This window comes from Falco cherrug, chromosome 10 (genome assembly GCF_023634085.1).
Source record: "Falco cherrug isolate bFalChe1 chromosome 10, bFalChe1.pri, whole genome shotgun sequence".
Lineage (NCBI taxonomy): Eukaryota > Metazoa > Chordata > Aves > Falconiformes > Falconidae > Falco > Falco cherrug.
The window spans coordinates 4,577,011-4,600,732 of NC_073706.1; the positions used below are offsets into that span (position 1 = coordinate 4,577,011).

General features: G+C 41.2%; 1 long non-coding RNA gene across 1 annotated transcript in view; it reads left to right on the forward strand.

The window, feature by feature from the left end:
• Window positions 1–20,857, forward strand: part of LOC129737009 (uncharacterized) — a 208,567-nt gene extending 187,710 nt beyond the window's left edge. Inside the window, exons 6-7 of the long non-coding RNA XR_008734310.1 lie at window positions 6,855–7,004; window positions 20,755–20,857. This is a non-coding gene — a long non-coding RNA (uncharacterized LOC129737009). The remainder of the gene's footprint in view (window positions 1–6,854; window positions 7,005–20,754) is intronic.
• The last annotated feature ends 2,865 nt before the right edge of the window (window positions 20,858–23,722 follow it).

Genomic DNA, 23,722 nt, shown 5'->3' on the forward strand with positions numbered 1-23,722 from the left:
ATACAGGAAGGATGGACAGAACAAGACAACAAAAACTGGAAAGATCCTTCCCTCTCTCGTATACTTAAAAGTGAATTAGCAAAGAGATAGAAAACCTCTTTATCTACTGTGAGTTTTTCATGGGAAATTTAATTTTTCACTAAAACAATGATCTTATGAAAAGAAAAAAAGAAGTAGTTTCCATAGAAAATGTTGTCTTTTCATCATAGCTGCAAAGCAAAAAGATTTCTCTTTTCAGTCAAAACTGAAAAGCTGTAGGGACAAACAGTCTATTCAAAATTGCCAGGGGAAAAAAAAATATAGTCTGCATTAATAGAACATTTCTGTGAACCTCTAATGCAATTCTCCAGCTAGTTTTATGAGCAGCAGGCAAAGAGTATTCAGCATCCAGTTTTGGAAATCCATCTCCTTTTCTCCAAACAGTTACACCAAAAGTAACAAAACTTTTGGGAAAGAAAAGAAAAGCAGCAAAATGAAATCAACTCTGCTGCCTGTTTCATACTCTTTCCTTATATTTTGCCTTCTTATGACCCTGTACGCTTTTAGATTTTGGAACAGATTTTTATAAAAATACAAAAAGACCATAAACCAGGCAATTCCCCTAGTATTTTTGTCCTGGTGGGTGAGAGGAATTACTGGAAATCTCTTGGAAAAAAACTGGTACTCAGAGGAAGTAACTGTCCAGGCAGTCCCCAGAGATTTGAGAATTTTATAAAGGGCTAGGCTCAACATAAAACTTCTACGTTACTGGTGTGGATCAGCTCGTGCATTGACATGCTAGGTGGTTTCCATTGGATATCCATAGGCTGTCTTTTGCTCTTCTGTTTTGCTTCTTAGCTGTGTCTTTTCAACAGTTAACTTTTATGGTTTCAGCAGTTTCCACTTGAGGTTTGCAGACATCCCCAGTTAAGATGAATTGTCATCCATACGGACAGACTTCTGTTTCATCAGATTTTTGGAATAAAGAACATTTTGCCATCAGCACAAGAAAGAATGATATTTCCTTTGTTTAGCCCTTCCTGGGAATGTTTTGAACAGATGCAGCCCACAAGGGCCTGATTTCCAAAAACAGCTCTAGATTGTGCCATCAGCTTATTTCCCTCCTGTAAAAATGGGGTTTGTGTTTTAAGTAGCAAGCCATCTAACAGCTCAGGTTGCGTGCACAGTCGATTATGTGCGGACCTGTTTACACAGGATGGCAAATCTACATCTGCCTAGACCTGGGGCTCATCAGAATTGAGATACCTCCACATTGCACCTCAGAACTACAGTAACCCAGTAAGAAGTGTAAACCCTCCCATTAGGCACAAGCTATACTGCATTTAAAAGGATCAGTGAAGCAGGAGATACGTATGATGTAAGGGCTTGTTTACACTTTACACCCAGCAGACAAAGTTATTTGGAAATCTGTGTGATTTTCTGATTTCTTTATAGTGTTTGGTATTACGTAACTGCCAGTGACAGTAACCACCGTGTGCTCAGCCTCCTCCATCGATCACATCAACGCTGCGTGTGTTTCTACACGGTGTGACTAAACTTTGTGGATCCTGCTTTAGGATGCATTGATTGCAGAGTAAATTATGGTACAGATTTTTCAGGCCAATTCCTTCTGCTGGTACTTCACAGTCCTCATCAAGAGTTTTTGAAGGGTTCTTTCTCATCCCTGCTCCTAAAACATTGAGCAATGCTACAAATCTGAATTCCACAGGTCTGCTTGAATATCCAAACAGTTGACTCTTATTTCACAATAGCTGGATGTTTGAAAACATTCAAGTGTGTAGAAATACTGTTACACTAATTTAAATGTCCCACAGTCAAGCCTTGCAGTTGTTTTCTTGCAACACGTGCCTCTTACTGGAAGCAAAACAAGTGGGTCTAGTGGAAAACATGTGACTCTACCCGTTATTTACATCCCCTTTCCACCCCCGCCAGACAACACAGTTTGAACATGAAAGTCACTGGAGAACAGCAGCCTATAAATATTCAGAGAAATCCAGGCAGGGTAAAAACGTTGCAAAAACCTTTGACTAACAGTTCACAGACCCTGAGAGTTCGGACTAACCACTGCTGGCCAGGGACACAGGCTGAATTCAAACAAAGACTGATTGTAATTTTGTGGTTGGACATGAATGTTTTGCACAACACTGATTGAGGGCACTTTGAAAACTGGGCCAGGGTTGTAAAATAACCTATTTACTGCAGTGTGCATTGTATTTGAAAACACAATGAAGCCTTGTAGATTCTAACCGGGCTTGGTAGAGACCTTGCAGCTGAAAAAAGCTCTTCTGGCTATAAGAGGCCTTGTGGGGCCTTGCTTATTTTATTTGTTGTTGCCTTTGATTAGGTGAGGTAAAGTGAATTAAACACAAAGCAAGGAATTGGGTATTTTTAAGTTCTAATTCCAGTTTTCCCATTGATTTTTCTCTTTGACCTTTGGCAAGTCACTTTAACCCTTTGGCCCTTTGATTTCTTACACAAAAAAGTGGCATAAGACTGTGCTACTCAGACAGCTTGGTGTGATGACTAATGAATTAATGTTAATGAATTAATGCTTGTAAAGCCTGTAGTACAGGAAAAACCTTATGTTAGTTGTAAATGATACAGGAGTCTCACAAGTCTGTGCAGCATTGCCTGCGTGTGACAGAGTCGCCTCCCATTGATTTGCTTTGGAGCCTTAGTTGGACCCAGGCATGAGCTTGGGGATTGAACTTGTGACCATGGTCTCACAGCAGTGTGACGACCTTCTGCCTGAGGCAGAATACTAGGAACTTGTGTCTTAAAAGTAAGTAGGTGTTGAAAGATGCAAACTGGCTCTGCCTGAGCTTTGCTCAAGGGTTTAAGTACCTGAGGCCCGTTGATATTTGTGGAGCTCCCTCTGAGCCTGTCTACAAGCAGCGTGGTCAGCCAACCCGCTGCATCTGAAATGAGAGAACATGTTTGTTCTCCTGTATGGTGCAATCTGAGAAAACTCTGATGTCCTGAGAATAGTCCCTGGTGTAGCTAAGTGAGTGGGGCAGCAAAGGCTTGCTCCTCACAGGAGGAAGGTGTAACCTGCCTGCCCAGGCTCCCTCCAGGGCAGCAAGGAGTAAGTGGGTTTGCTTGACTACCTGAAGTTGTTGATCAGTCTTTTCATTAAAAAGTTTATTTTGTTACTTCCATCCTTTCTGCTATGAGTTGCTCAGCAGATCTAGTTACCTGCCTGTCCTGGAAATACGTGTAGTTTGAGGTCTGAAAGAAGTGCTGTCTGTAGAGACTGAACCTCAGCGGAGGGATGGGCCCTCCTTCTCACCCAACTAAGATATGGCTGTTTGTGGCAAGCTGAGCAATCCATGGCTTGCCGTAGTTGGCATGGGGTGGGCTCCCTTATCCCTTTTCCAGTCATGCTGGGGTCTGAGAGAGAACTTAATTAAAATAATTGCTTTGGTAAAAGATAAAAAAAAAAAGCTGGTCTTGACTAAATTCCAATAGTAAAGGCAAAAAGGGGGGAGGGCGGATAGACAGGTATTGTAGATAATTTACTATAACAAATTTACTTTCAGGTGTAACTTTGGCTTCTTTCTCACCTGTTTAGGGCCGAACTGCTACAAATCTACTCTGCATGATCTCCCTTCATATATTTATATGTCATCTGTGTGACTTCCACACAGAACAAGCCGTGATAGAAATCTTTCATTTAATTAAAATTGATTTTAAAATTCTCTTGATCAATAATGAGTTAAAATTCATCCCAGCAGTGATGGGAACAGCAAACCTTCTGAGAAAAGCTTTCAGGCCAGTGGTTTTGGCTTTAGAGACTGGGTCTTGCCTGAAATTATCCCTTTCTTGGCTCCAGGCTTCGTGGTGCTTGGCACATTATGGTTTACCCTATAGCCCAGCTTGTCAGCCACCCATATGAAAAGCTGAGACATCCAGACTACAGGTCTCTTCCTTTTTCTGCCTGGTTCAGTATAGACACTTTAAACATCAAACTCTTTATAACATCTATTGGTGTTGGGTTGGTAGTGCTTAATAGGCTTCAAAATTAAATTAGTATTTTGTGGAAAATGACCCAATATTTCTTCTTTGATTCCTCACTATCTAAAACTTTTGATGTACTCTCTGAGATGGCAAAATGGGGTAAGTTATTAGTAAAGTGATATTTAACAGTTGAGTTAAAAAGATTGCAAGAGTCCCTCTGCATTTAAGTTTTATTCCCCTGCAGAAAAAAGACCCAAAGCAAATATGTGTAATATAATAAAACACGGTATATGTAACCTTTCCTAACAAAAATTTGAGGGATTAATAAAGATCAGCTTCAAATGACAGTAATACTTCGTTGTTCACACTCCAGGGTGCTTCCTAATTAATTGTCTCAAGCCTTCACTGAGAGATTCTTTACCAAATGTGGTATGATTAAACAAAATGAAGAAGTTGGAGCACTCACTTGATGCTGCTTCTCTCCTGAGAGTTACTCGTTTGGTCTCATAGTAGCACGTGATGAGAACTTTGTTCCTAACCAGGCAACCGGATCACCCTTCTTGACTTCCTTTGAAGCTGCATTGACCTGACATAACAAATTAACACAGGAGGTCTGGTAGTAGGATTGGGGCTCTCATTAACTCTGGACTAGAATAAATGCAGAAGGTAGCACAGGAGTGTTTAAATGTAAAAAAAAAAAAAAAAAAAAAAGAAAAAAAAGAAAAAAAAGAAAAAGAAGTCAAATATGCAACTAATATGTAAATAACAGCGGTTTATGTAGTTTCCTACCAAGTAAAACTGGAATAAAAAGTGCATTGAACAGGAGTTACAGAAAATTGGTTCAAGCAGATTGGTCCAGTGTCACACAGGAAGGAAAGGAAATGTCAGCTGCAGCGGAAAGGTTTGGCATCATCTCAGATCGGATGGGTAGGTGTTACCATCTTATTCCCTACTTAGGGGAAACTGGTTTATTGAATTGCTAATTTGCATTTTTTGTTGAAAATCCTGTAAGATGTTTTGCTATCTTTTATAGAAGTATAGAAATCCAAAAGATTCCATGATGAGAAAATGTTTTTGGAAGCAGAGAAATGGGCACACACGCACCCCTAAGGATTCCCTAGCACATGTTAAGGGTATATACTGCAATAATTGCTCGGTTTAAATTAAACCTGTAACATTGCAAGTATTGTGTAAAATTAGTAAACATTGTGGTAGTGGTACTTTCTTTGCCATTTAAAAGATAATTTAGACACCTTCATGTTGGTAGGAGAGGTAATACTTTCTTAATAAATAGATTTTCAACCCTAAAAGATTGCAAATCTTCAGCACACAAAAACTCCTTGAAGAGCTATTTAACTTGTATGTCTATTCAGAGTCTGCCCTGGAATAATAATACAAATAGCACCTATTACAGCCTCTGTGCCGCTTGTATGTAACAGTCTCACAACCACACTGCTGTCAGCCGTTCAGCACCCCGGTGCTGTAGCTGGCTGTGATGATAATACCCGTGTGACAGATGAGTAACACGAGCCTTAGAGATGTTCAGGCACTTGCTCTGTGAGCTGCCATGAGCTGATGACAGCACCAGGAAAAGACCACGAGTCTTTCAGCTTCTGTGCTCTCACCTCTAGACAACACAGCTCTGCGATCAAAAATTCCTTTGGCAATTTTTTTTTTTTTCGTACCTGCACTATCACATTTTTACAGAGCCAGTAAAGTGGCCAAAGCTTACTCATTTTACTTTATGATGAGAAGTATTTTTCACAGCTCTGCTTAGTAATAGAATTAGATGTTTGATGCTTTTTCAATCATGCATGTTGTGATTAGGGACTTGTTTTATGCTTGCTACTGCCCAGTTTTCTCTGAACATCGCCGATGCATTGCAGGAAAATCCCGCTCTGTTCCCCAGATGGGACTTCAGGTTGTCTTGCACTGTGGTACCCTATATTTCAATGTACTTGTCCTGTGCTGTGAAATAAGTGGAACTCTTGCCTTCCCATTTCTCCATTCTCCCTTTTCTCTGTCTGTGTCCTCCCAAACAACTAAATAATATTGCAAGTAATGTGTTCCAGCTATTGATTTCTTTTGCCTGTCTCCCTTAGCCCTGGAAGTAGGAAGAAGATTCTCTGGAACAACCAGTAGGATGAAACACGAGTTGCTTTCTTAAATTTGCTAGTTTATATTTAAAAAAAAAAATATTCAGTAGCTGTTTGAATTTTTGTTTTTCTCAAATGGTTCCCTTCTGTCGGGGCATATTCTGATTGGACAGTATAAGCACTAGTTTGTATTTCTTGTGGGAAGAAGATTATTGTCAGAAGGATAGGAAAAAAATTTACTGTGGGTTTTGTTTTGGTTTTTTTCTTTCCTTTTTCTTTTTTTCTTTCTGCTTTCCTGATACACTGTTCCACAGTGGAGCATAAGGCTGTTAGATACTTGCTAATAATGTAGTTCCAGTGACTGTGCAAAGAAATGTCGAAATGTTAATATAGTCATCAAGAGCTCCCGTGCTGCCTCAGCTATTTGAATCGATTTCAGAAAGAGAATTCTGATCAGAGGAACAGTTCCTTGCTTGGAGTTTAAATATGCTTTATTTTCCATGAAGGCATTTTGGAGTCTCTACCTTCCTTCCTAAAGACATAGTTGGGGGAATATTTGCCAACTTAACCAAGCCCCATTTTCCCTCCTCAACCATGCACCTGCTATTTGATTCTCTGCTGCTCCATCCTTGTACTCATGCCATTACAGTTGTTCATTGCCACAAGGGAGCTGGGTGCGTAAAGGCGAGGTAATTCAAGGGAAATGGCAAGCAGACAAATGTAATCGCCTGAATTTTTGTTTTTGCTAGTATGGGTATGCTAATGCACAGATATTGAAACAAAAACTTAAATATATTTCAGGATGAAGAATGGCCAGTGCCTGGATTTCCAAATGGTGTGAAGCGCAGGACCTCTGAACAGCCTGATGCCACCTACCCCTGCCAAAATGGGAAGCTCAGTAAGCCCCACCTCAGCATAGAGAGACCAGGAGTAACCACCGCCACCTCCTGGGTGAGAAATTTTGTCCCGTTTACCTTGTTGTAATTTTATTATCTAACATAATTTCAAGTTTCCTAGGCAAGTTCATTAAAATACGTGTATTTTGCTATAATAAATGCAGGAATAAGTATCATGTTAGCTATGGAGAAATGATGGTTATTTCCTACATCTAATTGTGTTGCTTGACGATGAAAATGGACAATGTCTCCCAAAAGAAAGCTTGACTCTGCACAAGACTGTATTGGAGGCAATTTAGGGATTATAGTTTGTGTTTTTCGAAATAATTGTCTGTTATGTGGTAAATTCCATTTTCAGAAAGTCCACAAAATGGGACAGAGAGAGAGAAATTCCACTGCTTCAATCATCAGAGAGTTGGTTGAGTTGAAAGCCTTGTTGTCTTTGTCTTATGATTTCTGCCTCAGCCTTATTGCTTGTGAGTCATGTATTTATAGTCTGCAGATCTGAAAACAGCACCAAAGTCTTGGCAAATTATTTTATTTGATGTTTCTGGTGTGGTGTATTTGGTGTGTTGGAAAATGGCTTACAGAGCCTACCTGCTTCAGGGGCAGAAAGCTTAGGCAATGGTTTGGGAAAGCTGAGAGAAAGCAAACCCAGCAAAAACTGCTGCTGCTGTATCTGATTTCCAGTGCATCATTTTCAGTGGTATTATCAGGTCCCTGGGACACACCTTGAGTCCTGTTACTCTCTGGGGTTGCTTTGTGGTTGCTTTTTGTCTCTTCCTCTCAAGACCCTTTTGACCATCTGTGGCTTGTGGAGAATATGAAAGCTCCTTCCTGTGTCCAAGATCAATAGCTTTAAAAACAGAGCACAAGAAGCCAGTAATCATCTTTTCCACCAGGCATGATTAATTTCTGAAGTGCTTCAGCTAGTTCCCTTTGATGTTCCGTTTCCATATTTTTTAATTTTTTTATTTTTTCCAGCAAGTGTCCAAAACTCAGAGGCCCACACCCACATGTGTCCTGCAATAGGCTGGGGCTGGTGATGACTCCTCCAGAGCCTATGCTGTTTGGACGTGGGTGGGCTACAGCACTTTTTGGAAAGCTCTCCCAGATCCTGGAAATAAGATTTCAAAAGCCAGTTGAGATGTTTCCCAAAGCACCCTGGCTTCAGTGGAAAGCAGTGCTGCTTTCCTGTCTGAATCTTGGATTAAGAAAAGAAGGAAAAGTGAGGGGGAAGGGAAAAAAACCCCACCAACAACCAAACAGCCCCTCTACAAACTTAAATTAAATGTGGTTCAGTTTCACTCCAATTCAGTAAGAGTGACTGAGAGAAACTACATTCCCACAACCACCTCTCTTTATGTGAGTAAATAAGACATTCCAGCAGTGCTGAGGCTGGGCCAGTGGAAAGATATTTTTTGAACTCTAAAAAAAATATTATTTTTGAAGTTACTAAGTCATCCACAAATCCACCTGGTCTGTCTTCTTGCTTCTGCTGCACTCCACAGCAACACTGAGGGCTGCTAGTACTACAGCATTACTTGCAGGAGAGATTACATGTAAGGTGTGTGAACGGGTTCCCTGGAATTATGAAACTGCACAAACCACTGCCTTCTTTGCAAGTACCAAAAAAATGGTGGTACTGCAAAACAGGTGATGTAGTATTGGCTCACTCAGAAATGAACATGCCAGCATATCCGTGTGGATACATCCATGAGCCTCAGTGTTGCTTCCAGTTGTATTTGCCCAGAATTGTCTAACAGATCTTTGGCACTCAAGATGTGCACTTGCATACACAAGCTATAGACAGCTAACTTGAAGTTGATTGCTGCTCAGCTTGCAGGTACAAATAAACATATGCATCCGTTTCCTTCTTTGCACGGGCACATTTCTAATGGTCAGACTTTGCAAATGTGTTAATATTGCATGCGTGTGTCAAAACTACGCTACTGTTGTAAGATTGCCACTGAATTCTCGGTTAGGAAGGCATCCCTAATTTGTTGCCAGGAGATCTCTGTTTGAGAACAGGACCTGCCTATCATTTATTTTTAATATACTGGATTTGTTTATTTTTTGTTCATGTACATTTCAGTCATAACCACTTCTGTCCGCTACAGAGCTGCTGAGGCTCTATGAGAAGGTCTGTTCTCTTCATTTTTGTAGCAGTAGTTAGGATGCAGCTGAAACGTAATGAGGACTCTTGAGTTGGCAAGGTTTTTTACCCAAATGTATCGGCTTATGAATTTCTGGGCATCTGTGCTCAATATGAAGCACCTGCTCATGTAAGGTATGTTCTGTAAGGGTTGGATGATGGCCCAGTTGGAAGGGAAGAATTCTCACGTTTAAGAAAAAATACCTGTTGAAGGCACAGCAGTGAGCGAAGAAGCATGTGGCTCTACAATACACAGGAATAATAGGGATGGGGAAAAAGTCTCTACAGCAGGAAAAGAAAACGTACACAAGAAATTAAAATGTTCTGTAGTTACAGGGAACTGCGAAACAGAGGAAAGTGGTTCCCTCTGTGGTTCTGGAAGTGTGAAATGCATTTTATGCTGTCTCTTGAGGGTGACCCACTTATGAAGCAGTTGAATGATGACAGTAGACTTCAGTGAGGCTAAAACTAAATGGATACAGCTGTAGACATTTTCATAAAAGAGAATCTCCCAGGAAATAAGTCTGTTAGGGAATCTGGGCCTTGGTTTTAGTTAATACTGGATGCAGTTTCTCCTGATCTTACCGGAGATGTGCATTTGTCAAACTGAGTGTAAAAAATGAGGTCTGTTTAATCCATTCTCCCTTGCATCTCTCTCATCCATCACATGTAAGGAGGTTGTTTCTGTTGTACCTTCTAAGATTACTTTTCATTTCCCAGAATGGGATGAGATCTCTCTTCTCTGGGCACTGCATGTTGTGCGGGACAGTGTTAAATGCTTTGCACAAGTCCAGGTAGATGACTTCAGTTGCTCTTCCCTTAGCCACCAACGCTGTAACCCTGTTGTAGAAGGCCACCAAATCTGTCAGGCATGATTTGCTCTTAGTGAAGCCATGCTGGCTGTCACCAATCACCTCCTTACTTCCCATGTGCCTCAGCATATTTTCCAGGAGGGTCTGCTCCGTGGTCTTGCTGGGCACAGAGATGAGGTTGACCAGCCTGTAGTTCCCCCAGTCTTCCTTATTTCCCTTTTTTTAAATGGGGGTTACATTTCCCCTTTTCCAGTCAGTAGGAACTTCACCAGACTGCCACAACTTCTCAAATAGGATGGACAGTGGCTGAGCCACTTTATCCATTTATTCCTCTCCTTCTCCACGTGTGCCATACAACTATTCCTTAAGGTGTCATTTGTGCAATAGATTTTATTGTTAGCTGTCCATTTACTGCAAAGACGTTCCTTCACCTGCTGCTGCAGCTCCTGGCAAGGAGTATGGAGTGCTACAAGTGTTTGTGCTTGTGCTGAAAGTTGTAGGGTATTTTAAGGGTTCAGTCTTTTCCCTGTGATGGTCCATCATTGTACTGGTCTTTTCCCATTATTTCCCCCCCAGCTTATGTTCCTGTGCCTCAGCCCATAGAATGGAGGTCAGTTTGTCACATCAGGACTGAGGACCTAATTCACAGCAAAAGGCCACTTTTCTGACTTTTTTACATACTGTTTTGCCCCTTGTGCCAGAGGGACATGGGCACAGGGGGTGAGATTCTGCCTAATCAAAGTGGCAGCATTTCCCCAGTATGCCAAGCAATGAAAGATGCAGGTGGTAGAATATTAGGTCTAGCATTAGCTGTTTGGATGATATTTATTTAACATAACAAATATTTTTAAGCTGGTTTTTTAATGTTTTATTTTTTTCTGTCTGCTTTCCTCATCCATTACAGGATTTCCTTTCCTGTGATTAGGGGGGGGTTATGGATGAAGCTGTAGTCTCAGTGAAGCTAGTAAGAATAGAGTTTCATCACACCCACAGAAATTATGGTTGGTGGTGCACTGTGTCTGTACAAATATTTCACTGAATCTGTAGTCATTCTATTAAGCTGCATTTTCTCCCTGAATGATTTTTAAATGGTTGCAAAAAGGGATTTTGGGCCCTTCAAATCTCAGCCCACCCCCTAATAAAATGAATGTTGCTATTGAACATTTTGGATGAAAAAATAATCCTAAAAGCTTTGCTTTGAAAAACTGTGTAAGAGGTTTTGCCTTTGGTTGTTTAGTGTCGTTATTGTGTGTCTGGGAATGCTGTTTTGGATGCATGTGTGAAATGGCGGGGGCTTTCCCCGCCCACTGTAAACATCTATTTCCTTCTTGTGGAGAAAGGCTTTGCAAAAAGAAAGGAGGTAAAGAGAGGGCTACCACACCGTAAGGCATGGACGGTGGAGTGCTGATACTGGTGTATGTACGGGTCTGTCTTTTATCTGTGGCTGACTGAAGCGCACTGTGCACATGCCTCTTTAAGGCAGGGTCTGCCTTGGCACAAGAGCTCCCTAATATTCATGAAACATATAAAGCCCTCGAAGTTACATTTCTTTCTCCTCCCCTCCTTTCCCCCTTCTTTCGAAACCTTAAGGTGTTGACTGGTGGCTCACTATAGCACTTAGTATGTTACCACCCATTCACACCTCTACTTGTCTACTTTCCCCACCTCCTCTCACACTTCTCTTGCTATAATGATGTGTTGCAGAAATAAATTGTGTTGCACAATGAATGTGTAGAAAGAACAAGGGGGTATTTAAAAGCTGAGAAATAGGAGAACTAGTGTGGAAAGAGAGAGAGGGAAGTGCTTTTGGCACATTGAGCTGGTAGTGTATTATAATTCAAAGTAGATGACTGCCGCACTGGAGTGATTGTAACATTTGTTTGAATGCTGGAAGTTGAATTGAACAGGAAGGGATTGGAAAGCCAGAGGCTTGAGGTGCTACTTGAGAGTTTGGGAGATCAGAGTGTTGCTTCTCTGCTTTGCTCTAGGATCTCTATGAAAAAGGAATGTTTTTTTTTTTGTTGTTGCTGTTGTTGTTTTGGGCTGGTTTGCCCCTGCCCACACACTCACGTCTGTACTCAAAGAAGGTCTTGGACAGGTACTGCCGAAACATGGATCCTTCAGAACCTCACTCAGCACCTTGGAGATTGTACTTTATTTTCCTCGGTGTGAGGGAAGAGACTTTCTGAGAGAGAGAAATGAGTTGAAGTAAACATTTAGAGTTTCAGCCATGCAATCATAACACTTTCCTTTAATCCCACATCTCTTTGGGAGTGCTGTGTCCCTTGATCACACTTCGAACGAGCCAAGGCTGAGCTTTGCATTCACAGCATGACTGGGCACCAGGCAACTTTTGCATTCCATGTGCAGACCTCTTTTGCTCAGTCCTCAGAAGCTGGTGCTGCAAGAGACGGCACGAAAATTTATTATATTCTTTCCGATTTTGTTAAATTTCAGTAAGCTCACAATTTGAAATGATGGCTTGCCCTTAAAGAGCTGGTTGTACTTGACAAGTGTGTGGCAGTACTTCATTAATTACAAGCAGCCCTTCCCAGTGCAACCTCAGTTAGGTAGAATATTTGTTCTGCGCACATAATTATCTCTCTGTCGTTCTCTCTCTCGTATTGATTCATGTGGAAAATATGATTAAAACATGAACATCTACAAATGATTTAGAATAACAAGAGAGGAAAGGCCATTGTTTTTTTGCACTGACTATACTAGATTACTATAATTACAGCTGAATGGTTATACATTTCTCTGTCCCCCCCACAAGGCTGTATGCTCATTCACAGCCTCAATATACCACTGAAAAGTGGAGATGTTTAAACAAAATATTCTCTTAAGGATGTTTCTTTGACCCATTAAGAACCTTTACCTTGGCACTTGTACATGTAATCTCTGGCATAAGGTCATGCAAAGTGGGGGTAGGGATAGGAAAAGAAACACCAACCCTTCAGACATCTGTTGTGGTGTTTCGGCCAAGAACGGGAGGGAAGGCTGTGCCAGTTCGGCAGCCGCTCCTGCAGATTGCAGTCGGCTTGCTTTTGATGCCAGCGTTAATAATGTAGGCTTCCCGCTGAGTGGGTGGCACTGCCAGATTCCTAATTAGAATCTACTAAAAGCAGCAAAAGGTGAAGTGGACATTTTTTTTCACACCACACCACCACACCACCACCCCCCCCCATGTCTTCATCTCTTCTCCCGTTAGATTTGTTTAGCCTCATTTTTATTTTGGCCGCTTAGCCCAATGGAGAAGAGTGGGGCAGGGTCCTCTGTGCTCTTGCCTTGATCTCAAATTAAACAAATGGAAATTTTGATCTGCTGAACCCCTCAGGAAGGCCTGGTTCACCGTGGTGTGTGTGGAGATGACAGAACTAATTTCACACTTCATCCATTGTGCGCAGTGGGTTCACTTGTTGTTTGCTCTTGCAGCTGGTGCAGACTCCTAAGACAGGACATCATTTTCCTCTTCTGTTTTGATGTGGACTACATTGAAATAGCCTAGCTCAGAGGGCAAGAATGTATTCAGTATATCCCATTGGCAGTTCTTGCTTCCTATTAAGAGGCTGGGAATACTATTCTGAGGGTCTCGTTTGCTCCTGAATAACTTCAGGCTACTTTTCAGTTGCTTCCTGATCAACTGGCTGATTTGGAGATCCTGGAAAAGGTTCTGGCCACTGAGGTGGAGAAATAATTGCATTGTAGGATTGTTGGCATGAAGTGTTGCTGGTGTGGGTATATGTGCCCATGTCCTCTGGGAGAACAAGCCTGGAAGCAGGCAGGACACAGAGTACAGCTTGGAGAAACCAGACCAGAGTAGCACAAGCCAGTCTGAGTGTGCAGTGGCCACCCCTTGCAGACTGGGTGGTGGCACTTCCCTGGAGCGCTGGTGTAAAGGGAAGGATGACAACAGCAGTTTTCAGGATAAGGTTTTGGGGTTTTTCTTTTCTTCTTTTTATTTTTTTTCCCCTCCACCTCTTACACTTCTGTTTACTTTTCTTAAGAAGGGACCTTGTAGGCATTTGTTACAGATCTGTTTCTCTCTGGTTGCTTGAGGAAGGAATGGAATTAGTTGTATGAAAAAGCAGGCAAAGTGCAACCTGCACAACAGAGGCCAAAGGGTTCAGGAGGATTTGCAGAGCTGAGCCTGCAGTGACTGTCACAGGAGCCCTCTTAAGGAGTGTGTAGTACTCTTTTCTTGACATGAAACCTTGCATTCAGCTTTTTCTTGTAAGTTTTTGAGTTGCAACCTGCAACTCCGGCTGCACAAGGTTGCTTATGAATCAAAACTGAAGAAAAGAGTCTCGTGAACCCTTGCCAGCCAAAATTTCTGACTTTTCCTTGGCTTTACCTTTATTTTGCTGTTAGAAAACCTGTGATCAAGTTTCAGCCTGTAAGCCAGAAGTAGCCTACTAATCAGCAGCCTTTCTCACCACCTGATTAAATGAAATCCTTCATACTGTCCTGCCTTTTGATGACTAATGCAATGTGATGCATATTCCAGTAACTGTGAATGCAGAATAATGAGTTTTCTGCCAGAATTATTTTAAGACAACTGCACTGCCCTCTGCAAATGACACCTGATCAGCTGGCCTTCGTTGATGGAAGGGAAATTCTCTTTATTTCCATTAAATACTTACCATGAACGAGTAAATACCTTCTAGTTAGCACGTTATTTTGGTTCCTTTTTATTTACATCCTATAAAACAAAACAATGCCAACTCTTTTTTTGGCTATCTACTAACAAGGACATAATATTTATAATAAATGTTTTGCAAAATTCCAATAATATATTTATGGATATAAATGAGAGGGAGCTGAAAAGCTGAAAAATGTCCAGGTTCCAGAAAGGGTGAGAAAGAAAGAGGAAAAAATAAGGTTTTCTGAGAGGCAGCAAATATGTGTCTTTTGTCTGGTAATAGGGTATCCATGTAATGTCTCTGAAACGGCCACAGTTAAAGTTCATGCTACATTAGGAAAGCAAAGTGGTTTACATTGAAACTTAATAGTAGTCAATTGTGTTTGAAACATCTGATGCAGAAATAAAACACCTTATGTTTTATGGGAGCGAGGAGCTGCATATTTGGCACGTGTTCTTCTTTCTAAACACGTGTCCTCTCTCTATCAGTTTGAGATAATCCAGGTCTGGCTCCCGCCCAGTTGCTCCTCCTAACCAGAATTACACGAGACATGCTGCACTCCCTGCACGCGCACACATGCACACACACGCGCGCTCCCTCTTGAACCACAAATTAACATGAGTGAGAATTAGTTGGCATCTTTTACAGGTCCTCTGCCTTCCAAGAGAGCATTTTTAACAGTGGATATTTCTTCCTTCATCAATGTAATCTTTTCCTTATTTGCAAAAAGCATGGGTGTGTCGTGTTCCGCTCCCCCCGCCCCCCCCCCCCCCCCCCCCCATTTTTGCTCTTGTTTAATGGTTTCTTGGTGCAAACTTCAGACTTTTGAAGTTCATATCAGATTGCAATCATAGGACTGCTGTTGCTTTGATCCATATATCTAGACAACCAGGAAATGTAATTTCACTGACAAAGCCACTCTATTTTATAGCTAGATATGCTTAGGAATTGCTCCTCCAACTGAACCGAAGTGTTCTTGTGGACATCTTCCACCTTCTGTTGCTGCTTCCACTCAATTACATGCTCACCTTCTTATGCATCTACTTGACAGGCACAGATTTTCACATTTTTGCATTCCCTTTGAAATGTGAACCTCTGTTCTTTGCTGCATTAGATGTATGCAGGCGTTCACAGCGATGGAGCATAGGGGGATTTAAACCCAGGGGGTCAGTCTATGAGAATGCAGTCTATAATTTGCAAATGCTAATGCGTTTCTGCACCCTCTTCCTTCTGAGGATCTGAAAGTCAATTTAATTATATATTGAAATATCCCGTTTGGTAGATTAGGTAGGATTTAGGTTTTATGACAAGATTAATATTTTGTTCCTACAAGGTTATATGACAAGACTACAAGTGAACGGAAAATGATAACCAGAACTTCAAATCCGTAGTTCAGTGCTCTCACTATTGCATTATACCCGCTCCCTGTAAATTTGACAATGTCTTCACTAGGGGTAAGTAGTAAACTTTCCTAATCACATAGTATTTTAAGTTCTAACTATGTTACTCAATAACTTCAAGCAAATGACATGTTTGAGTTTTTTTCTTGTCTAAACTTAGGTAAGCTAATATGTGAAAATTTATAAGGCTCTCTGTTAACAGTCAAAAAAACAAAACCTGAGCTTGTCAGCTACATTATTAGCCAAACCTTTCACAATAATCCTTTATTTTTAATATAAAACTAACTTCTGATGGAAAGTTAATCTGAAATATTTTGTTCAATAAATTATCTTTTTGTTTACTGACAGAATGTGAACACTTTTCATTGGGAAACTCTAAGTTTTGTACAGCTAACAGTGGTGAGACCTAGCAACATTTCAAAAGCTTTCAGTATATTTTAGTTAGATATTAAGGGTAGAACTAGGGTAGGCCCTTTGAAATCCACATATTCTGCATTAATTTTGTGAGTTTCTGACTTGATTTTCCAATTAATAGTGTGTTATTGGAAACCAGGATTTGTCTAGAGTCTTGATCTGTGTAAGAAATGGAGATCAGGTTGCTGTATTTCATATACCAGTATATTAAAACATATTATCCTAACAGCTATTTCTAATAAATAGGAATTGGTCGGTTTTGTACCATTTTATACTATGCCAGTTTTATAAATAGGAGAACAGTATGTTTTGTAAAACAATCTGAAGTGTGTGGAAGACCTAATCCCAAAGGGGAATGTGATAAAGCAGTGAACTTTTTATGTCAAAATTTTTAACTCTGCTCTAGTGTTACCTTTCCCAGGGGACTAATTTCCATAGCACTGACGATGTAAGTCACCTTCTGTTACCACACTTTGTTTTTGTTGGCTGTCTTGGAGGTTTTCCTTTTTTCTTTTGCAAAACTTTGGTGAGTATGTGAAGATAATCTGGTTAGTTGTGCATGAGAATGTGAGGAAGGCGAATCTGCCTGTGAAGAGGAATGAGTATTGTTCTGCATGCTTGAGTAGTACCTTGTATAGTAAAATATTTGTCATCAGTAAGGAAACAGACTGCTCCAGAAAGAGTGAAGTGCTGAGCACAGAACTGGAAAGGGGCTTAAGTGTAGAGCTAGTGGAGTACAGAGCTGGATTTGGAAAGCTAGTCCTCTATGAGTACATCTGTAAGATTCAAAAGTCTACAGTATGAAATTTCTTCCTGGTTTTACCTACAGCAACTCCAAACTTTGAGCAATTGTTGTGGGGTGTTTTATTATCTTGGTGGTGGTTTGTTTTTTTTTTTTTGTTTTTGGTTTGTATTTAACACAAGAATGATTCAACTTAAGACTTTCATCTTTTCCACTTCTATCCTTATTTGTCCATCTCTTTCTGTCTTTTTTAAAAGAACAACTCCAAAATAAAGAAGGAAATGAAATAATAATAATGCCCCTATGTTAATGCAAATGTAAAGCCATTGGAATACACAGCATAAGGCAGGAAATGCAAGTTTTCTCACGTGAACATTAATATTGTCATGAAAACCAGACAATGGTGTGGCTAAATGTCAGTCCTGCTGGGGTTTTCTCAGCAATTTCCCTAAAACCACAGTTCTTGGCATGCTAGAATTAGGTGAATATCTGGTCCTCCCAGATGGAAGAGAAAATTTAAGAACTTGAGCAAAAACAGTGATTTAAAACTTGAAAAGAAGACATGTGACTGTTAGCTTAAATTGGAATTATTTCTATAACAGCTTTGTGACCTTTAAGTCCTGAGTCCTGATTTTTGAATGCCGGATTTGACAGTACTGGAGTAATCTGAAGTGGAGAGCCATTCCTGGTCGGGAAGACTGACCCAAGCACCCCAGTTCTGCCACGTTGTATGCTCTGTAAGTGGGACCCATGAAAAATGTGAAACTTCATGTTGCCCTGTGCCAAAAGCCTTTCACTGGACAGGCTGGGCTCCCAGTGCCGTCACCGGGACAGGAGTCCTTTCTTCCTCTACACTTCTTGGACATCTGGTCAGCTTATGTGTCAGCCCTCGCCCCATCTCCCCAGGGGCTGCTGGCTGGGGGTGAGGAGATGCGATGGCCGCACAGCTGGCTAGCATCAGTGCTGCTGTCAGCAGCGACTACTAGCCTGGAGCACACACTGCTCCTACGTGCAGAAAAAGCCAAGTCCCAGCGTGGTTCCCTGGCCCAATCTGTTGAAGATAGTAAGTGTCCCTGAGCAGGGAGCTAATTTGTCTTTGCTCCCCTTGATCATCCTGAGACAGCTGATAATTACAGATACATTTCATGTATGATGTCTGTGGCATTCTTACAGCAGTGCAGACCTTAGTGTTTCCTGGTACTTTTAAGTTCTCAGCGTTAGCTTTGCATTCCTCTAGGACAGTCTATCTCTCCCGTTCATCACTGCAGTTGCAGTAAGGCAGGAAATCCTCTTCTGAGCCCAGTCATCAGTGTCTCCTTCTTCCTTTTCTAGCCCCACACTTGAGCAGTCCTGTTCCTTGATTGCTATCTAAATTGTCCTTATCATATGCCAGACACTGGAAGAGCTGCAAGGCATCATTTCCTGCGGGGCAATGCCAGGCACATAACATATGCTAGACATCTACAGGCAGATGGGGTTGGTTAGGGCCAGCGAAGCATGAAAAAACAGGGGCTTTGGTAGGAAGAGGCTAAAGAACTCTACAAACTGGTTGAAAGCCATATCCCAAGCAACGTTAACAGCTCATTAACATTCCCTGCAGGGCTGGCAGGTCAGCACAGGAGGTCAAAAAAATTAAGAACTATTTTCTTAAGGAAACAGGAGGTAAAGAGGGTTAGATACATACAGCTGGTGTAGGACACAATGTAAGGGCTGGTCTGAGAGAAGGCAAGGGGGAATGCTTCGGCTCAGTCTCTGCCTGCTTAACTAGGACCAGCCATCTGTCTGTTTTCTACCTGGGATTCTCCCCATGCTGAGCTGAAACTTGCTTCATTATTCAAAAGCAAACTTGCCCAATGGCACAAGATGTTGGGAGGCAGCTGATTCGTGACCTAGCCAAAGACATCGGGAGGAGGGAGCGAGGTTTTCCTTTGAACCAGGCTCTGTAAGCATATGGTAGGCCTTGTACTTCAGGACGTGATCCATATGCTGCTCTTCAGTGCCCATATGCTTTCTATATTTTCCGTATTTATTTATTTTAATCAGGATTGAGTCTGTGATCTTGATTTTCCTTTTGCTGCTGGCTGTAATTACATTTGGTTGTGCTACTGGAGGTAAGGCAATGAGGTTAAAAATTAACACCAGAGTGTTCAGTTGTGTCCTTTTAATGTTGCCTTGTCCTGTGCGCTTTGTGGAGAGAATTGTATTCTGGGTTAATGATCTGTAATGCTATTAGTTTACATTTCTTCTTCTTGTTGGAGCTTGGAAATGGAGTTTCATTGACTCGGGGTCAGGGGAGAGACAAGCTCCAACAATAGACTTCTACAAACATTAACTGATATTTGCTGTTTCTTGTGGGGTTAGAGGCTATAAATCAGTGTATTCTTATTTCACTGGAAAAAGCAGTGAAATTGAGAGAGCAACTCCAGTCTCTGTCTCCAACCAACATGGCAGAACGTGACCTAAGATAGTTAAGATTTATTGGTACAAGGAAGCACTATCAGCCACTCTCTTTATCTTCCTTACTAATAGGGGGAGGTTTGGCTTCAGCAGGGCAGTATTTCCTGGTGTCTTTAGCTGAACCCTTCCTGTCACATAGACTACATGGTGGTGACAGACACGACTCCCTGGGTCCCAAACTGAGCAAGAACAGTGTCGTTGAGAGCCCACCTGCAGGGCTGGAGGGGTCACCACAGCCAGGGAGTATCAGCCTGACCCAAATCAAGAGGAGCAACACGTCCGGAGCACAACAATGGGGCTGTCCTGGTCTGCTGTAGCTGTGTACAGGGTCCAACCTCACCATTAGTGCTTGTTCCCTCCTTCCGTGCTCCGGCAGGGAAGCTCCTTGGATTTCTCATGCAGCCCCACAGCAGAGAGCAGGAGTAAAGGGCCGCTAGAGTAGTAGGACCTCTCCCAAGCATGCCCAGCCCATACCCATCTGCAGAAAATCCACCATGTGATAAGAGAAAATGTCTGTAGGCACAACAGGTATTCAGAAAAAAATGAAATTGTGGTCTGAAAAGAAGAGCTACATTTTCATGTATCTAGCTCTTCAGCCTGCAAGAAGTCTTGCTTTCACACTGCCTGCTAGAAGGCCAGAGCTGAGAACAGAAAGTAATTTCTCATGGCCCAATTATTTTAACCATGTGCTTTTTGTTTTCTTGTGAACCTGCTAAAGAATTAGTAGTGAAATCTGATTTCTTTTTAAATTCTGCATTTTTATCTTTATAGAAAAATAACTCCCAACAAAATAATTCCTCTTTGATTTTGTGATATTGGGGCAAGGAGGGTACTGGCTTTTTGGCTGTGGTTGTGGGTTTGTTTGGTTTTTTTTTTTTTCATGGGAAAGAATATACCATACTATGGGTCTAGGGTTAATGAAACCATACTCTTTTGAGAATTCACACCAGTAATTAAATGCATATTCCTCACTTTTCACCGTATACAAATAGCAAATGAGCAGATCGAGTATTTCCTGCATGAAGTGACAACATCTGCGTATTATTAGGGAATATTTAAGTCCTTTATCACTGTGTCGTAACTCACATTAAGATTATTTGGAATCAATGACAGTTTTGTATGAGCAAAAACTATGTCCTGGCTTCTCAAAGGCTTTATCATTAACGTGTTTTACCACCACAGAATTCTTAGACTCTGAGAAGATCCTATGATGTCAAGGACTCAGAACAAACAAGGACTTTCTTGCAAGAAGAACCATCTCAGAAATTAATCTAAAAGTTTTCAGGTAAGAAGAAGTTAACAATATTTATCCATAAATACTTTTTGATTTCTTATTTGGAGAATTGGAAGTGTCAAAATGCTGCATGGAATTCTGTTGTTTCTGATCTGAAAAGGAAGCAGGTGGTGTTATAAACCTTGCAGGACAGCCTGGTTTTGTGAGAATTTGGAGATCCTTTCTCAGAATGAAGCTTTAGAAAGCAAAATATTCAGGAGATTTCTGCTGAATGCCTTTTGGTAGAAAACAAAGTTTTTAAAATTAAAGATTTTTGCCATGGAGATATAACTTGAACCTTGCAGGAGAATGGGGGCCACACAGCATTGAGCTCCAGCTCTTGTGAGGCACCACAATGTTCGAAGAAGGTGCACTTCAGTGTTGAATGGAATCTAAATTCATTCTAACAGGAGATAGTTAATAAAACACTTTGTATTAACAATGACAAAGAATTTTTATACTTTCTACAGTAAAAATTGTATTGGAACATTCTGCTCTACCCTTTCCCCTTGACAAACATTTTTATTTTCATCTCAATTGGGAAGGAAAATCAAATGAAGAAATACTGGAGTTGCCATAGCACATGAATTCCAGTGTTTAAGAATTCCAGTTAGGAAAGATAGCCTTTGAACAGAAAATGTTGGAAAGGGTCCGAATTTCAGACCTTCTAAGGTTCAGTCATTTCTTTACTTTAGAACTTACGTTACCTTGTGACTATAGGGTCTCATTTATTAATTTTAACATTTTTCAGACTCACAGATTAGAAACCAAATATTTTAGATTATCACAAAATAATTCTCTGGGCAGTCTTCCTTTCTGTCACAAGCAGCTGGGGAATGTGGCAACCTCACTTGGTTTTTCCAACATGGGGATTTAGGCTCTGCTTTCTTAACCTGTACAAGCCTCAGGCTGCTGTCAAATCAATTGCTAATCATGATGGTAATCATAGCTCTACTGAGGCTTAAATGACAATCTTTCTTATAGTTCTGGAAAGAACATCGTTATCTTGCAACATATTCTGAAAAAAATCACATTTTCACTCTCCTGGAGAAGCCACGGGAAGTACCCAAGTGTTTTGTGGCAAGCCTTGGATGGGGTTTTCCAGGCATAAGTAGGCAACGGAGGGCAAAACCAGTCCTGAGTGGATTTTAAGAATCCACGTGAGGCAGGGTACGTGCTTGATGCAAAGGAGAAATAAGCAAGGTTGCTTGAATGCGTTGCTCTCACGCTGAGCAAACTGTGTTGTTGGCCAGGAGGACTTTGGCACTCCGGGCTGCAGGTAAGTGGAGAGCAGAGTAACCCCCGCGTTGTACAGCTCCAGAGACATCCATCTTCCGTGTCCATCCTGCACAGCTGGAACTGGGCAAGAACAGGGGAAGGTCTGACACCTAGTTCTTATCTCTCTGGAGGGGAAATACTATTGTTTTCTCTTTGTTCTCCTAGTGAAATGTCAACGCATCTGTCGTTATCTCTTCTTTCACCATTTAAATGATAGGAACCAAACAGATCTGAAAATGTCTCCCGCATCTTACAGCAGTGAGCTGTGATTCACACTTCCTTTAATTCACGGCTGTGAAAAATGGGCTGGCATCCTACTGTGAATTTAAATACTCCCAACCCAGGAATAAATGGATCCCATGGCTCATTTATCTTTCAGCTATTAATTAATAGTGGTTAATTGTAGTTATGAACTGCAGCATTCCAGTCTCCAGCATCCATACATTTTATTTAATATATTCTGATTAAGGTGGAGTCAGCGAGTTGGAGAATAATTAAAACAGCTCCTCGCCATCAGCTCCTTACAAAATTTCAGCTTCCTCATGAATTCCCAAGATAATTGCATCTGCCTCTTTAGAGAGAGGATTGTTTTGGGACTGAAGCATAGCAAAACCTGTGAGAAGATCCTTCTGAACACAGCACTCATTTGCCTGTCCTTGATGTCACAGACTAACCTCTCACCACCTTTCCCAGCACTGCACTAATGGAAGAACATTGCACATCTGCAATCTTGTTCTAGAATCAGAGGGTGAGGTCTCCCACCTTTACTTCTATCCCTCCTTTATGCAAAGAAATAGTTGATAATGTGAGTAGGGCAATCTGTGCCTGTGAGTCTACAGTGGGAGATATTCCATGAATGGCTTCTTCTGTATGAACTTTCTGAAACCCGCTGCTACCCCAGGAAGGATGGGTCCTAGAACAGTGCTAGGAGAGTAGTTTGCTCTAGATGGATGGTATTTTCTTAATTCACAGTTCACAGTTCCTTTTTTTTTTTTTTCCAGATATGTAAATAAAAGTTTTCCGTGCTTTATTGAGATTTCATTTATTAGTGTTGTAATAAGTAGATTTTAGGCCAATAGAAATACAAAATGTTATTTATTAGAATGTGTATTAGTGAGTTTTGGCTACAAAGCTAACCCCCCGAGTTTTATTTTGAGTGTAGACCTACATTTGAGTCACTTTATGTAGCTCTAGGCAAAGTGGGGGTCCGTGAAGACTGGCAGGTGTTAAGGCATGATCCATCGCAAGCTCTAAGGGCTGTTTCCTGAGAGGCTTCCTCCTGGAGGCAGCTATTGTTTGTTTAAGAAGAGCCCATATCCACTCTGCTCCCAGTGGCATCCTGAAATATAGTTGCAACACAGAAAAAATGATGACTCTAAAACTGATTTGATGATAAAACTTCCTCCCACCCCTCATAAATGCTTGTGGCTGAGCTCTGGCAGAGAGATGTCCTGTTGGAAATTGGACTTGGTTTGACTGTGCTCTGGTGGGAACCCCATGTTCAAGATAAACATGCTCGTGCTCTTTGAAGTTATTTGCTCGTCAAAAGCACAGTTACTTTGTTTGTATTATGCTTGATACTCCCGTGAGATGTAGTTC